General features: G+C 50.6%; 1 long non-coding RNA gene across 1 annotated transcript; it reads left to right on the forward strand.

Moving 5' to 3' along the window:
* Positions 1–3,571: 3,571 nt before the first annotated feature.
* LOC142839540 (uncharacterized) lies at positions 3,572–7,885 on the forward strand. The gene is made up of 3 exons (XR_012908779.1): positions 3,572–3,674; positions 3,856–3,962; positions 7,525–7,885. It is a non-coding gene; the product is annotated as an uncharacterized LOC142839540 (long non-coding RNA).
* Positions 7,886–12,065: the final 4,180 nt, after the last annotated feature.

The raw sequence follows: 12,065 nt of genomic DNA on the forward strand, positions 1-12,065 counted from the left end.
TGGTGGCGTATGCCTTTAATCCCAGCACTCGGGAGGCAGAAGCATCTCTGGGGTCTCTGGGAGTTCGAGGCCAGCCTGGTCTACAAGAGCTAGTTTCGGGACAGGCACCAAAGTTACAGAGAAACCCTGCCTCGAAAAACAAACAAACAAACAAACAAACAAAACAAAACAAAACAAAAAAAGATGGGACAGCTGTGAAGCTATGTGTGAAAGATTTGTGGAGGAGCCTTTAATGACAGCTGTCTATTACACATGCTTATCTATCTAAGGGCATTCAAGAACTTTAATGTAGTTTTAGTTTTCTGGGTAGTGTGCTTGTTTGAGCAGCTTTGTGGGCCCTTGTCTCCCTGGCCTCTTTTCCTGTGGCGTGCCCTGTCCTTCACCCTCTCTTTCCTCCTTTTTCTTTTCTTTGTGTTCTGTCGATGCCTAGTCAGGGATGATAGATGGTAGACAATAGGCCAGACTAGTCTTAAACTCTTAAACTCTCCTGCCTCAGCCTCATGAACGATGGTATCACAGATGTGTGCTCCACACCTGACACGGAACTGAAAATGTGAATTGTGATAAAGTGCAAACATTTGAGCCTTGTAAGTCTTGTTCATGGAATCTCACCCAAATTCAGCTCCATGAATCAGATAGGTCGTTCTATGTTCCTGTCTGCTGAATGGTTTTCTTTCGCACAGAGGTCCTTAACTCTCCTGGACCCCGCCAGCGCATGTGGTGTACCTAACTCCCTTCTTCCCACATGAAGAGCATAGATTCCCCAGCAACCATTTGTTATACATTTTGTCCTCCTAGACTGACTTATGAGGCTTTTCCTGTTGGAATCCATGTTCCTGGACACGCACAGGCCTTATGTCCAAGCTCTCTGTGCTGACCTGTGGTGCCAGCGATGTAGGCTCTTGTGACTGGGACTCTGGGAGTCTCTGATGTTCCGATGAGAAAAGTTCTTCTTTCTCTCTCTGATAATCAAGGTAGTCATGTGGAAACTTTCATTCATCTTTACAAATTTGGGAATAAATACATTTACCAAGTTCCAGATTCTTCTGCTTCTGCCTTCCAGTGCCAGGATTATACACATGTGCCACTAGGCCTAGTTGGAAATGATATTTTTATAACGGCCCTGTATAACAGCATTCCTCAATTCCTTTAGAGTTCTTTATCACTGTTAATAGAGGGTAATAGGATCTTTCATAAACACTGGCTCTATCTTATTATTTGCTGCCATTAAGAATTATATCTTTTAAAAACATTTATTTTTATTATTTGAGAACACACACACACATAACACATATGTTTTGCCTGCTTTTATGTCTGTGTACCATATATGTGGTTGATACCCATAGAGGTCAGAGGAGGATATTGGTTTCACTGGAACTGGAGTTATAGACAGCTGTGGGCCAACATGTGGGTGCTGGGAACTGAACCTGGGTCTCCCGTGAGAACTGCAAGTGCCCTTAACTGCTAAGACATCTCTCTTGAACTGTTTATGTTTAATATGTATGAGTGTTTTGTCTGCATGCATGTATATACACCATGTGCATGCCTGGGCCCTGTGAAGGCCAGAAGAGGGTGTGGAATCTTCTGGAACTAGAGTTAGGATGGCTGAGAGCCTCCATGTGAGTGCTGGGAATGGAACCCAGGTCCTCTGCAAAGGCTGCAAGTGCCCGTAATGTCTGGCATTCTCCCTCTCTCTTTAGAGTTACGAATGGCTAGTGTGCGAGGAGAAAGTGCTCTGATTTTATAAGTCGATGTTACATATACGCAGCCACCTTCTTGTGAATTCTATTAGTTCAAATTTCTGTGCAGATTTCCACGTTGTCCACACGTGACAGTTTAAATCCCTTGCCTTGAATTCCTAGACCTCTAATTTCTTTTTCTTGCTGTGTAATGTTGACCCCCATCTGTAGAAGGAGCTGTGGACAGGCCTGCTTTTCGTCTCACCTAGCTCCTGCACGGCTAGCTTAGCCCCAGAATAATTACACGGAAACTGTATTCTTTTAAACACTGCCTGGCCCATTAGTTTCAGCCTCTTATTGGCTAATTCTCACATCTTGCTTTAACCCATATCTAATGTGTGTGCCTGGCGGGAAGGATCTTAACCTGCATCCATCTTGGAGAGGAGAGTTATGGTGACTGCCTCGCTTTCCTTCTTCCCAGCATTCTGTTCTGTCTTCCCCGCCTACCTATGTTCTGGCCTATCAGGCCATGCAGTTTTCTTTATTAATTAACCAATGAAAGCAACAGATAGAAAGAAGACCCACCTACATCACCCATCTCTGACTCTTTGCTATGTAGCGGCAATGCTCGTAGGCATCTTTATTATGTTGCCAATCTTTTAATTACTTTTGGTGCTGAGGCTGGAACCCAGGGTTTCACACATGCTGAGCATGAATTCCACCGCTAAGCTACACTTGAAGTCCAAATGCTGCCAATTGTGGTTTTCATTTTTTTATTCTGACATGGGCTCTCACAGTTGTGAGACGTCCAGAGTAGTGGGGACAAGGGCTGAGTTATTCTGTTGTTCTCTGTGCTGGGAAGGGCTGCCCTTCTCCCAGGCCCCAGCCCACAGGGAGCAGGTACTTCAATACTGGAACAGCATTGTAGCCCCAAACACTGATGTTTAGCAAAGAGGTCATTATAGGAAGCTCCTTCTACCATTTAGGAAGGTCAGTCAAGGCAGATAGAAACGGCGCCTCTGTACTATGGCGTTGCTCCGTGGCTAGGCTGCCACCTAGGCTTACCTGTGGCACACCTGTGCACGTTGGAGGGTGGCAGGTAGGGAGCATTCGCAATGTTTTGGAGTTTGAATGGGACCTGTGCCCTACTAGCTGTATGACCATGAATAAATTATCTGATATCCTTAATCCTTGATGCCCTTCCTTATCTGCAAAACATGGAAAGTGGCGGTCCCCAGGGAAGCCACCTGTGGGTTAAGTGACACAACCCGCAGAACAAGCACATGGCAGGGCAGTAACTGTCAGCTGTGTCCTCAGCAGTGCGGGAAGGCAGGCCTTCCTCAGAGTCTCTAAGGCCACAAGAGGTGCTCAGGCGAGGGGCGAAGAGAACGTTATATGCGGATGAAGCCAACATTTATTTTAACATGTTTTAAAGCTTGGAAAATGAGAGACTGAAGGGAGATAAATGAAGATGGGGATTCTTAGTAAAGTTTTTTTTTAAAGGTCTCTTTTATCATTTTTCTGTGTTTCCAAATTTTCCTGCAATGAATGTATTACTTTCATACATCTTTAAGTTTTATAGTAACAAAAATCTCAGCGTGACTCATCAGGGACAAGGCTGCCAAGTGTCTGACTGTGGTGGTAGAAATGTGTGCCCCTAAACGGGCCTGTGTGTCTGGCACAAGCCTGGTCCCTCGGGATCAGTGTTCTGTTTATTTCTGGGCACGGGTAGCCATGGGGATCTTAAGTGCCACAGTGGAACAAAATATGGCCAGTATGTGAAGGCCACAGAACCAAAGGGAAGCCGGCTGAGAAAGTAGGGGGGTGAGTGGAAGAGGGAGCCACAGCACAGAGGAAGAGTAGAAGAAGAGAAGCAGGGATGGAGAGCTAGAGAGACGGCAAGTCTGTGACAAAGACAGGGTTTGGTAGAGATCGAGATGAGACGGTGAGACAGATGGGAAGGGAGAAGGCAGAGAGGCAGACACCAGAGTCAAGGTAGAGAAAGGCAGAGAAGAAGGGCACATGGGGAAATAGAAACAGATGAGAGACACCTAAATACCCACAGAGAGATAACGAGTAGAGAGGGTGGGGCAGGGTCAGGGGGAAGAGGGAGAAGGGAGGCGAATAGCTATGGGGAGAGGCCTTGACTGCAGCCTCCGCTCTGTGCCTGCTGCAGTGTCCGGACTCAACCTTCCTGCTCAGTCATGGGATTCAAACATGAAGCTGGCATCCTTACAGATTCATCCCATCCACTGTCCCATGGTCCAGGATCCTAGGACCTAGGTGAGCCACAGGGCCTTCCAGGCCAGAGTCCCTCTCTTTGGGCTGTGAGCTGCAGTGTCTTGGATGCTCCTAGCAAGGAGATAGATCCTATACCCAGATGCAGATGAAACCAATCTGCTCCGGCTGAAGGTGGGTGGAGGCCCCGCCCCTCCTGAGAAGCTCCGCCCCAGCCCTGCCTATGTCCCATTGGACCCTAGCCCTTTGGCAGGGTCCTGGGGTCTGATCCTTTGTCACTGGGTCATGCCCTCAAGTCTTCCTCCCAGCTCTTGTTTCATAACCTTACTCAGGCTGCTTTTTCAATCACATCCACCAAAAGCTACCAAGTAACAGAGTTACCGAGCCTCAGGTGAGCAGGGAGTAAATGAGGCTTTAGGTAAAAGGGGCCCAGGGACACCCTCCAAGATGTAACCTCTGCTGCATGTCCCTGGCCTTGTAACTGTCACAGAGTTCCAAGTGTCTCTAAACCCGAGATCCCTCAGCTGGTGGAGTCTTAGAGCCAGGGGCACCCTCTCTGTCCAAAATGACTCCGGGACACAGGAGCAGGATAGGAAGCCAGCCGTTCCTCTGGGATTTCTGTGTCCAGGAATGGAGGATGAGACACTGGGAAACCAAAATGAATCCCAGCGCAGAGATTGCAGTCTGGAGGTTGGAGTGGACAGGATAGCCTTGGAAAAGAAGAGAGAAGCCGGCATGCCCAGGAGGGTTACAAGAATCACAGAGCCCCCCCCCCCCCCACAGAGCTACACTCAGCCTCGGGGAGACACACAGGGACTGAGAAAAATGTTTGTGACTTAGAGAATTTGAGATGGTGGAAATGAAGATGTGAATGGTTCTGGCCTTTTGGTGAGGACTTTGTGGAGAAAGACAGGTGACAGCTGCGTGCTTTGGCTTCCATGTCCCCCACAGGCTCTTGAATGAGATCTTTGCTCCCAGACTGATGAAGCTGATTTGGGAGGCCATAGGACTTTTAAAAGGGGGTCCTCAGCTGGCAAAAGCAGGGGATGATGCTTTGAGGGCTGTCCCCAAACCCTGGTTCAGCCCCAGCCGCCAGACCCCATCGGCTTTCCACTCTCTGCTCTGCAGGCATATCTTGCCATGTGCTCCTTCTGCCATTGCGCAGGTCTGAGACTGGAGGGCCCGGACTGAGAGCTCCCAGTTCTCCTGCCCCTGAACGTGCATGGGACGGAGACAGACGGGAAGCAGCAGGAAAGGGGATAGCTTAGGAAAATGAGCTCTGAGGTGGTTCAGAGTGGGACCAGGACCAGGTCCAAGAGATCAGAGGGGCCTCTGAGGGGTCATTTACTTAGTAGCCCCCTCTGTGTGTGCAGGCACTCCATTTTATCACACGACAAAACCAGAGGCCACAGGTTTCCAGTCTTCCCTCCACGATGTCCCTGAAATAGCGACACCAACAGTGACCAAGCGTTCAAACCTAGGAGCCTATGGGGGGTACTACACATTGAAGCCACAGGAGGCAGGAACTTGTAGTATTTGGGGATTCTTGAATAGCACAGAATGTACCGGATATTGTGAGGTGGCCCTTGACCTTTTGGGGGTGAGGGGCAGAGTGCTATGTTTGGAATCTGAAATGTCGCCCCCCCCCCCCAGGTTCATTCTTTGGCCTTGGCTTTCCCGCTAGAAGTGTTGTTTCAGAAGGCTTCGGGCTCTGGGGAGGCGGGGCCTAGATAGCAGAGAAAGGTCACAGGGATGGGTCTTTCTCTCTGCTTCCTATTGGTCACCTAGTTGAACCTTTGCCATGTGATGTTCTACACGGGGCAACTGAGGACCGAGCCCTCTGAAACCACAGTGGTGCAAACAGAACTAACCCGTGGATTATAGAAACCACGCTGGGCTGGGAAGACGGCTCAGCCAGTAAAGGTGCTGTGAAGGCTGAGGCCTTGAGTTTTATCCCCTGGTCCCCGTGGCGGAAGGAGAGAACTGACGCAGTTGGTTGTCTTCTGACTCCGCGTGCGCCACCCCGTGAGATAAACAACCCAGGGCACATGTGCGAGGTCAGAGAACAACTCCCGTGAGCTCAGGGATTGGACCCAGGTCTTCAGGATTGGCCGCACGCGTCTTTATTGAGCCATCTCACTGGCCCGAATATAGACCCTGATGGGGCAAATGAGCTCCTGAAAAGGCCAGGCAGGGAGAACCAGGCAGTGGCATCAGGCCATGCGCACCAGTGACTGACGCAGGCAGCAGCCGTTGCGACCAGGTTCTGTTGCAGAACCAGAACGGATTTTATACTCATGGGTCTCAGGACTGTGGCTTTAAAAAGCAGAGCTTCAGAAGAACCTGCAGCAGCTGTGGGCACAGGCCAACAGCTCTCTGGGTTTGTGGAGAATGGGCAGAGATGTAAGCATACAAGAATCAGATATTTCGCCTGTGTTCTGCTCCCCCTCCCTCCCCATTCTGGTGGTGAAAGCACGTGATCAAGCTCAACATCACGGGGGTGCTCGATTTTATGATGAAGGATCGTGAATGTGCACTAAAAGCCCCAAGCATCAGCCGCTGCCACAGGCTGCGGTAGGCTAATGGGGCTGTGGCTTTTGAGGGTCATGTGGGAGGCAGTGCCTATGCAGCAAGGCTTTTTAGGAGCATGTAAGGACAAGTCCTATCCTGAAGATCTTGATAAGTCCTGGTAAGGAGTCTGGATTTTGTTGCCCACTGAGGATGGTGGGGAGCCATAGGGCTTTTGTTAGCGGGTGGCATGGATTGCTAACTCTGCAATCAAAACTGGGAGGTGAGCCTGTGCAAAGTCTTCAGGCCTGGAAGGAGGAGCAGGAGGCTGGCCGTTGTGGGAAAGGAAAGATGACAGACCCCAGAAACTCTTAACTCAGGCGGACATTGCTAAGCAATGGGGGTGGATTCTCCCACAGCTCTGGGGTTTTGAGTAGGTAATTATTTCTGAGGTGTGCACATGCGTGATGCACGCTGCCCATCACCCTCCCACGTGGACACGGCGTCTCTGCATGCGGGAAAGCATATGCCCAACTGTGCAGCCTGCACTTCTGTCTTCAGTGCCGTTGTTTCATAGCTTCTCACAGTGCGCTTCTTAACTCCTGAAAAGTGAAGGTGCACAGGAGAGGACTAGGGTGGGAGGAAGGGGTGGCCAGGTTGGCTTTTGGGCCTATGCTTGGGTGATGGGGACACATCGGTGGTCAAGTTTTGCCCACGTGATGCAACCTCGAATCCTTTGGGAAGAATGTTTTAATGAGGGATTATCTTGAGTAGGTTGGCCCGTAGGCACGTTTTTTGGGGGAATTATCTTGATTACATTAATTGATGCAAGAAGACCTGCCTAATAACATGGGTGGCAACATTCCCCAAGCAGGAGGTTCTGAACGGGATCTCTGCGGGAAGCAAGTTGAGCAAGGCCTGCATACGCTTTACCCTTGTTCTGCTCTTGGCTGTGCTTGTGACTAGATGTCTCAAGTTTTTGCACCTTGACCTTCCTGCCACAGTGGGCTGTAGCCTGGAATTGGGAGCTGAATTAAGCCCCTTTCCCCCTAAATTGTTTTGCTTTTTTTTTTTTTTTTCAAATTACAACAACATGAAGCAAAACTAAAACAGAAATAAAGGTGACTTCCCCATCCGGGGAACAGAGGAACTGGAAAGTGAGTGAGAGCTGCCTTAGACACATTGGGTGGGATCCTCATGGGACACAGAGAATCACCATCACCAACAGACATAGGGGAGCAGGGCCTCAGGCGTGGGCGCTACAGGGCTCGGGAAACCTGGTGGACTGGCACGGGGACTCTTCGGTGGCCTCAACGATGAGGCCGATGTTGGCTGCCTTCTCACATTCCTCCCCCAACTGAACCCTGAAATTACTTGAGGGTGGTCATGTCTGTGCAGAGGAATCCAGGTCCCACAGGCCCCATATGGCTAAGAGTTACAATTAATGATTTGTGCATACAGCTTATGTCTGTGAACTTCTTTGCATGGCTTCGGAACAGGGTCTCATTACGTAGCCTTGGCTGACCTTGAATGTGTGGTGGTCCTCCTGCCTCAGCCTTCCAAATGCTGAGATTATAGGGATGTGACACCTTCCCAAGAAGCGCTTGTAAATCTTGAAGGGGGACCTTGCTGTCCTTTGTCCTCTTGGACACGCTGTTCCCAGTTCCAGACATCACCTTAGTCTGGGAGGCTGTGAGGAAGGAGGCTTTTCATGTAGCTTTCTGTGACATTCAGATGAACTTGGTCTAAATGAATCCACGATAATTCTGTGGCATTTGGTCACACTTCTGCCTCACACCTGGGGGCATTTTCGCCTCAGCATTAATCTGTGCGAGATTAACAGGGCTCCAGACTGGCTTGGCCTTGTTGGCAGTTTGAAGTGTTGAGTGCCACCTGGTGGCCACACAGCACATGGCACTACCCGGAGGTGGCCGGCTGGAAGTCTGTTTCCCAGCCATTTGAATCCCGGCCCCGGCTTATCCTTGAGTCAGCATCCCAAACCTTGAGCATCAGCACTTGGCATGGACTACAGGAATTTAAGACACTATCAAGCTTCTTAGCTCATGTGGGCTCCGGAAATTGAGGCGGGGGGACTGCTTCTAGGAAGTGTCTGGCTATCCTTTCCCCTCCTGCCAGTTGAGAACTGGCTACTAAATAAAGACGCCATGTGACCTCCCTTCTGCAGACTCTGGTCTCAGAGCTACAGTTAAAGTGTAGGGGAGGGAGGCAGATGACTCACCGATACTCCGGAGCAGGAAATTAGCACCCTGGGAGCCTGACCAGGCAGCAGCCCATACAGAATTGATTGGCGGTGGTTTGAGCCCGTGGGTGGAGTGGCTTTAAAGTAGCTGAGCTTATTAATACTTCCTTCTGCTGACTTTGGGTACAACCTAAAATGGTGCTGGGTATGGTGCCTCAGGCCTGTAATCTCAACTCTCAGGAAGCTGAGGCAGGAGGATTGCTATGAGTCCCAGGTCAGCCTAAACTCAAGAATAAAACAAGCAAAAAACAAAACAAAAACCTTCCAAATAAATTCTGAAATGACCAATAATGGCTCCCATGAGCATTCTTCAAGGTTTAGAAATTCCTGAGGTTGGTAGAGAGACTGTGGGTGGGGCCACACAGGCTGCCACCCACACCGGTCACTGCAAGTGGTGGGCTATCTGCTCCCTAGGGGACCCTTTGTTAATGGAGCCACTTGCTGCTGCGAGTCCACCAGCCTTTGGACTAAGCGTGGCTCCAAGCAACAGAGACGGGATGGCAGAGGTCCTTGGAGAAAGCACAGGCGAAAGCAGCAAGGAGACAACTGCTTATCTTTTAGTCTGGAGCAGAAACTTGAGTCGTGTCGGCCCCCCCCCCCCCCATTCAGGGGTGTGCAGGCTGCTCCCGAGGGTGGGGGTGGGGGTGGGAGGAAGGCACGGATCTGTGGGAAGGGCTGTTCTGAGACTGACGTGCCTATGGTTTGCCATGCTGGGGTCAATGAAGCAGGTGAGGTGGGCAGCCTGGCCATGTGGATGAAAGACGGAGTGGCCACAGGGTCACGGTCTCAGCTGACACCGAGAAGCCAAGCCAGGAGCACAAAGAACTACTTGCCACTTAGGCAGTGTACTCTTCAGGCCTGGGAACGAGGGGACTTGAAAGTCAGCTAGACATTTTCCTGCTAGAGAAATTGGGATCTCAGAGGTCATGCGATTCCTCTGTGAACCTACAGGGCTAGGTGGCACCAGATTTCCACCCCAAAAGAGGCCCCCTGTATCAAAATGCTTTATCATGTTTTGTACTTTAAATAACCAAGTTTTTGTTCGTTTGCTTGTTTTGGGTTTTGAGATAGGCTGGGCTGGAACTCCTTCAGAGAGTCCTGATCCCTGCTGAGCCAGGATTTCTGTCTGTTCGCTAATGCAGGACAGGTGGTCAGGGCCTCCTTCCCTTCCCTCTCCCAAAGGCCTCGAAAGCAACAGGTTCCGTGCCCACATGGCTTCCTCTTCCTTAAGTAAAACAGTTTAGTTCTCCAACAGCTTTTCCTATTTGCATCTCCACCTGGCAGTGGAGGAACCACACGCAAAATCACATTCTGTTTTACATGGGGCTGAGAGGAGACCGGGCTCCCGGGGAGACAGGTGTGCAGGACGTGCCTTGTTTATGTCCACAGTTCTCCCTCTGCTGGCTGGGCTGGCTGTGGATCTTCCCAGAGATGGCTCAGGGCGTGGCAGAGGAATCTCTTCTCAGAGCCGGCCCCCTGTTTCCTTCAGCTTCTGTTCCCTTGCCTGTGGTACTCCTGCCAGCCTGTCTGTCCCGGGGGAGAATGTCTCTGTTCCTGGGTGAGGCATAGGTGGGTGGCTGTCTGTTGAACAAGGCTCTCCCTCCTGGGAATGTCTTTCGGGATAGAAACCAAACATATACAGAGAGGTGTCCCTGTCCCTGCCCACATTCTGGGGCCTGTGAGCTGTCAAATGTCCAGGGTCATCTGAGGCCACGGGAGGCAAATCATCAAACCAAGATCCTTACTTACCATCTGTTACCCCAAAAGGTGTTGCCAGGAATCCTCCTCCAGAAACAACACCCACGGGCATGACTTTGTTTCCAGGCTAAGGTTGCCTGCCTGTCCGAGCTCAGTTAGCCCTGGATCCTGAGGCAGATGATCCTGGGACTATGGGGTCAGGAGGGGACAGAGATGTCACCTTTCCCTGCCTTCCACCTGTGATAATAGGTCTGGGTCTGTTTACCAAAATGATCCTGGAGGGGCCTCAGGGGTCTTCTGCGACACAGTGTCCAGGTCCTTTGTGTCCGGAACAAGGTCTTGAGTGAGACCCAGAGTAGCAGCGAAGTGTAGATTTATTAAGAGTCTGTGTGTACAGAGTACTCCCCGGAGAGAGGGGGCTGAACCAGCTTGTGGCTCACAGACCCTCTGTCTGGGGCTTTTCTTTACAAGGGGGGGGGTGCATTTCCCTGACAGGAGTGAACCTTTCTTCAACTGTAGTAAGTGATTGGTTTTTCTTTTTTGTTTACACTGTCCAGGGCAGTCCGAGAAAAGGACTTTCGGTCTGTCTTCGTTGCTGGGCACTGAGTTAGCCATCCTGTGACTCCCAGTCACGTGTGGTGTGTCTGACTACCTTCAGGCCTCTAAGACTCCGGAACCCTCCCCAGTCCTTCCAGACTCCTGCAGGCCATGTCTTTGTTTTCCCGTCCTTGGGAGGCTGGTGGGAGACTACAGCGGGGTGGACGTTGTTGATTCCTCCTGTTCCTTTCTAGCATTTACAAACAAGACCTCAGAGGTTCCAACTTCTTGGGGTAACCCATCCCTGGCCTCGGGGACACCTCCTCCGTTTCTGTCCCTCGCTATTCCTCAGCTGTGATGTCAATTCTGGAACGCCTGGCCCATTTGTCCTTGGCCCCTTTCTGCCCTGAGTTACCAGTTCCCTAAGGTCACAGCTCTGCATTTAACACTCGACAGCTTCTTTTCTCCAGATCCACGCACGCATGCACACCAGAGACGGATCTTGAGTTCTTGCTCTGCTGCGGTCTGCTTCATTCACTTGGGATAAGGTCTCTCTCAGAACCTAGAGCTAGAGTGACAGTCATTGAACACCAGCCACCCAGTCCTCCTCTCTATCCCACACAGTAAAGAAGTTGCAGACATAAGTGGCCTCCCAGATTTCTATTTTGATGCCCGGGGGCTAGAACTCAGGTCCTCGGACTTGCGCAGCAATTGCCCCTACCTACCCGGCCATCTCCCCGGCTCCTCTCCCTACCTTTTTGTCTATGAACCTGTCAAGCTCACAGAGAACGCTCATCTGACATCCACTTCAGTTTTTCTAGGTTTCTCAGGTCAGCCTGACCCCAGGTTCGAGGGCTATGCCTTCACCTGACAGTGCCCCTGAGTTTGGAGGACAACTGGCTTTGGAGGAGGTAACTCCTGCCTCACACAGCCCTCAGGCTCTGCTTGGAAGATATACTAGTAAGGTTCCATTGTTTTACTTGAGTTCCTTCCAGGACATCATGGAACCTGGAGCTTCCTAGTGCCCACGGACTTTGATACCTGCTTCCTGCCATCTACTCTGCAGTCCCTACCTATGGAACCTCTATGCCCACTAAACCACAAACATGACCTAACATATTAGGAATATCATTCTAGACACCTGT

This window comes from Microtus pennsylvanicus, chromosome 21 (assembly GCF_037038515.1).
Source record: "Microtus pennsylvanicus isolate mMicPen1 chromosome 21, mMicPen1.hap1, whole genome shotgun sequence".
Lineage (NCBI taxonomy): Eukaryota > Metazoa > Chordata > Mammalia > Rodentia > Cricetidae > Microtus > Microtus pennsylvanicus.